The sequence below is a fragment of the Amblyomma mixtum genome, chromosome 8 (assembly GCF_055824585.1).
Source record: "Amblyomma mixtum isolate Tamu chromosome 8, ASM5582458v1, whole genome shotgun sequence".
Lineage (NCBI taxonomy): Eukaryota > Metazoa > Arthropoda > Arachnida > Ixodida > Ixodidae > Amblyomma > Amblyomma mixtum.
Genome location: NC_143019.1, coordinates 24,570,634 through 24,575,912, shown reverse-complemented (window position 1 = coordinate 24,575,912; position 5,279 = coordinate 24,570,634). Strand labels below are relative to the sequence as shown.

At 46.2% G+C, this 5,279-nt stretch overlaps 1 pseudogene across 1 annotated transcript; it reads right to left on the bottom strand.

The window, feature by feature from the left end:
• Nucleotides 1–264: 264 nt before the first annotated feature.
• On the bottom strand, nt 265–5,043 carry LOC149331731 (uncharacterized; annotated as a pseudogene). Its single transcript, XR_016285096.1, has 9 exons — nt 4,802–5,043; nt 4,432–4,710; nt 4,185–4,369; nt 3,956–4,063; nt 3,589–3,726; nt 3,398–3,527; nt 3,092–3,288; nt 2,444–2,894; nt 265–2,112 (listed from the first exon to the last, which is right to left on the bottom strand). The product of XR_016285096.1 is annotated as an uncharacterized LOC149331731 (transcript).
• Nucleotides 5,044–5,279: the final 236 nt, after the last annotated feature.

Below are 5,279 nucleotides of genomic sequence, written 5' to 3'. Positions count from 1 at the left end.
CTTGTACTTTGCACCCTACGTTTCCTTCAATCAGACTCAACTTAACACTCTTGAGACTGCCCTTGTGGGCCTCTACAAGGTAGCTCTCAACCTCCCTATCACTACCTCTACTGCAAAGATCTTTGCAACAGGCCTCTTCCATCCTCTTCGTTCTCTTCTCAGTCTCCATCGTGACTCGCAGCTTGCCCGGCTTTCCCTTACCCGTGAGGGTCAGTGGTTACTGACTCAAGCGGGTATCTCGCCCATTCCCTGCGCCCCGTTTACCTCTCCTATTCCCACCCCGGCTCCCAATCTTCGGATCCTCCCCGTTCCGTCCAACATGTCCCCCGTTCTGCACGCCGGCCGTCGTCATGCGGCCGCACAGCACCATTCCCCTCTCTTTGATACCCAGGGTGTAGCTTACACGGATGCCTCCTTCGTGGCTCCTCTAGGTTCCTGCGGCTACGCCCTGTACCACCCCCACCTCCCCGCTCCTGAAACTCACACCAGCGGGCCGTTTCTACGCCCTCCAGATGCACTGTCCCTCGAGGTCCTCGCCATTGCGCATGCCCTCCAGTCGTTTGCCCTCCTTCCCTCTCTTCAAGAGTACACAGTCTATTCAGACTCACAAGCCGCTATACACCACATACAGAAACGCACCTTAACCCCTTCTTTTCAACAGGAGGTCGAACGAGCGGTCTCCGCATTGCAGCCTTCCATCGTTTTCCTCCGCTAGGTCCCTGGGCATTCAGGGATTGAAGGCAATGAGCTGGCTCATCAGCTCGCCCGTGACACTTTTCCGGGCACCGTTGATCCCCCGGCCCAAGCCCTCGGAGGACGGTGGGAGACTCACCCTTCGCCGCACCATAAAAGAGGTCTACCTCGAGCTCCGCCTCGACAAATGCCTTTACCCTCCCCCTCATCCATCACTCACAGTGCCGGAGGCTCGCCTTCTTCGGCACGTTCAAATGAATGCAGTCATCACCCCGTCTCGCCTCTTTCTCTATCGCTATCGATCGGACCCTTCCTGTCCCAACTGCCCCTGTACCTATGCGGACCTTGCCCATTGCCTCTTCTATTGCCCGGCTGCTCAGCAGTCGGGTTCCTACCCGCCACCTTCTTTATCCATCACCACCTGGCTCGACTGGCTTGGCGCTGAAGGGGAGGAAGAACAGCGACTTCTGGTCGCCCAGGCGGTCGACATGCTCGGCCTGTAAATTTTGGCCGAATAAACGTCTTCTACTACTACTACTAAGTGCACTTAACTCAAGATCAAAAGATGACATGTACAGCAAATTAGACAAAGAGCATTAAGCAGATAAAAAGGATAGCATTATTAACAGCAATTCAATGCATTTTCATTGGAAAGAAATATTTAAAAGAACACTGACACTTCCATTTTAAAAAAAATAAACCCTGATACCTGCAGAAAGCAGTTCCAGTTGAAACAGTATGTGTCATATTGATGAAAAACTGAGTAAGTAAACTTAAATTGCATAACAGTTTTTAGAAGTGGTGAAAAAACACATACATTTAAATCTACTACAATGATTGTGGCCCTTTCACAAAGAGCAGATGTTGTGGCCCGATGATGCACAAAAAATGATAAAAAAGCCTACACAGTTGTTATGAGTGAAAAATACACTCATACTTTAAGAACTTTCCTTGACAAAGGTTTTTTGTTCAGTAGCTTCCTTTTTGCATGTGCCTCAGTTAAATTTTTTGTGAAATTTGCCAAGAAAGGCCTCATGAATTTTCTTAGAAGTAAATTCAGGAGAGCCATTTTGTGTGGCACACTCTTATTCATGCTGCAGTCAAAGAAAGGATTCCGCATAAGTGCAGGGAGCACTGTGCTGGAGAATCTCTTCAATGGTTGCGGCCCTTTCACAAGGACAGCAGCTGCTGTAGAGGCTGTACTTTCAAGTATTCTGACAAACCCAACAAACGCCAAAGTGGGATAAGAAAGCCCTCCCCGATCAACTCCTGCAATCAGAGCAATTGTGGTTGAGCTTGATTTTGGCGCCTGTATCTTTGATAGGCAGCCTTCACAGCTCAAATTATCTTGCACTGCTCTAACAAGGAACCCAGCAATCAGTGCCAGAGTGCTCGTTCGCAAACTTTGTCGAGGTGGACCTGGGAAAATGAAGAAAGGTTAGAAATTAGTATGAATGATTCAGTAGCAACATCAAAAATTGTAATACAATGCAGTCTGCCTCCACTGCGGCAAAGTGAACTAATTTCAGCAATTTATAAATGTGTCAGAAAGCAGCAGCCACTAAGCAGCTATAACAGAGGACTTATGACTGCCTAACAAAATTTCTTGTTTTGATGCAGCTGCATGTCAGCTTTCCACACAAGTCCTAAAAATTCTGGATAGACTTTACCTTCATGACATGAATGTTTTCATAACAGAAACCTCTGTGAGTAATGGACAGTGATAACAAATAAAATGACGCAAACACACTTGGGTAGCGCTCCAGTGCAGCCAGGTGAGGAACCAGAAGCTTCTTGATGTCTTTCTGGGGTGCTGCTACTGATGCAGGTTGTGGGGAAAGAGTTGCTGCCTCCCCAACGGAGCCTATTACGCTGCCCACGTTGCCACTTGGGGAAGAATGGATAATGCCTGTCACTAAAATCTTTTGAAGTGATGACAGTGCCGCATAGGCATCAGTTTGATCATTTGATCCATTGAGTTGTCGTATGGTAGAAAACAAGGATTCGACATCGTCGCTGGAGAACTTTCCAGTTAAAACGAAATGGAACCCAAGGCTAAGGAGATGCCTGGTGCAAAGCACAGTTGACATTGTAGTGAGTCTGCCTCGTATGTTTCCTCGGACAAGAACTCGAGCTTTAATGTGGCATCCTTCTTCCATTTTCCGAAATAGGCAAGGCACTCGTTTTCAAGCCAAGTGAGCCTGCAGGAATAAATGATGTATAATGTGATCAGTTAGAAAGTTTTGCTTAGCATATATATAAGCCACAAAAGTTTCAATTTTATCGGGAAAGAATACACATGTACAAAACCATGCATCTAAAGGGAAGTGTGGCCACTCATACTTTCACATAAATGCAAGATAAATGGCAATCACAAGCAGCTTATCACCTGGCATACCTTTCGTCATCTGGACCATAAAATGGCATCCTCAAGGGGTCCTTGCTCAACCAGAACAATGTCGTGCTTTTAACATTGTGGACAGCGAACCACTTGTACACAAGCTCCATAAATTCGATGGTTGGAAGAGACCCATCGAATCCACGAGCACCAAGCTGGCATCCATGTTTTTCGAGAAACCTGAGGACTGACGTTACCTACAATGAAATTATATTCCTGTTGATTATCACCAGGCTGACCACTGTCACACTGCAGGGGTGAGAAATGTGCATTACTGCTATAAATAAACGAATCTGTGTTCTTTACCTGAGGAGAAAAGATGGCAACCGCCCTGGCGACAGACATCTTCTCAAAGTTACTCGGCCAAAGGTGCTTTTTCGTCAAGCACCTGACGAGCTTGAAAGCACCTTGCTTTTCTTGTATGTCATGTAGGTTCCTGTGACAAAATTCAATGTTACACTATGTTTTTGTAAAGGCAAGAAAAGCTACACTTTTACCTCAGGTAGTCTGGAACGATCAGCACTCCATTATTCCTGAAAATCCTTCTTGTGTCCAGGAACTGATTCCTTATGTTCTTGATTACATGGCAATAATCAAATGAAAGGAAGAGTGGCCGATCTGGATCAAGAGGGTGGCTGGAAGGAATCAGTCACTACTGTTAGCAAGTCAGTGAAACTGTTAACCATACATATTTGCTTTTAGCATATTTTGCAGTTATGAGAGGAGATCTATCCATAATAAAAGGCTTTGCAACCTATACCAAAAGTCTGGCTTAGCAACTACTCACGTGACAACAGGAAGTATATGGCCGCCAGACAAGCTGGCAAAAACTTGCAGTTAGTGCTGTGGTTATCAGCAACTAACCTCACCACCTGAAAGCCGGCTTCTTCAATTGATGTCATCACTTGCAGAGCAAGGAGCTCGAGCTGCTCTCCTGTCAGACCCTTAGTGAAGTAATACCCTACAGGGAGTCTGAAATTTTTGTAAAAAAACTTAGTGTCAGGTGAATGACAAGATATTCTCTTGAGGGATTGAAAACAATTTGCACAGGTCCACGTGACACTCATGGGCACTACCCAAATATCCTATATACCTGTAGTGGGTAGAAAGTCCTACAAAGACAAAACAGAGCAGATGAGTTGCGAGTTCCTCTTCTAAGCCGAAGTCCACTTCAGCTCCTCCAAGGTCCACCAATCCCAGCACGGCATCTGACTGTTTCTGATAAACAGCAGCTTGCTTCAGGGACATCTCGTCCATCACTAGGGATCCACAGCGAGCCTGCAATAATTACACAAGACCATGGCTCTGATATTTTCACCTCTAGGAAAAAAATTACTTACCTCTTTGGAGTGCAGTTTCACTTCTGCGTGAAGGCGCTGCTTGATTAGAGAGGACACTACTTCTCCAGTACATGCACCAATGTACCGCTTTAGAGTAGAACGACTTGGCAGAGACAAGACACCAGTCTCCCGAAGAAGGCGGTACCCTGCTGGTGACTTTGCATGCCAAAGAACGCATTTGCGTATTGTCTCCTCTCGCCATCGCCCTTTTTTTCTGCTCAGGAAAGCCAGCTGCTCTTGAAGAAAGAGTGCTTTTTCATTGTTCTCCTCCACCTTTTCCTGCAAATATGACATTGAATAACACGTCGCAGGCTGCATGCATGAATAGGAATTTTTGCAAAAGAATGTTCAAATAGAGATCAGTTCGTACCTGGAGGACTGCGACGTTTGTTTTCTTCATCAAAACTTCCGTCTTTTTTGTCTGCTGTTTCAAGACAGTGAGCTCTCCTTGCAATTTTTCCTGCTTTTTCCGGAGCCTTTGACATTTCCGGGTGAGGTTTTTCACTTGCCTCAGAAGATTTGTCATCCGTGAAAAAGAAAGCCTCGTCTGAACTGCACATGGCCTGGTCGCCTTTGATGAACTTGTGAGGCTGTGGGAGGACTTGCTGCGCTCGGGCTCGGGCTTCTCATATGTTTCAGGAAAGCAAAAAGCAGATTCAGGTGAAGGCAGATATGGAAGCACAGATGGAAATTCACTTACAGGTACCTCCACCGGTGGTACCTGTGAATGACCTTGGGAAAGTGGTAACAGTGCTTCTGTCAATATTCCAGCATCTTCATGGGCTGTATCACTGTCAGACACACCTATGCTTGTCTGTTGGTTGGTCCTTTCAGATGGAGAGCAATCA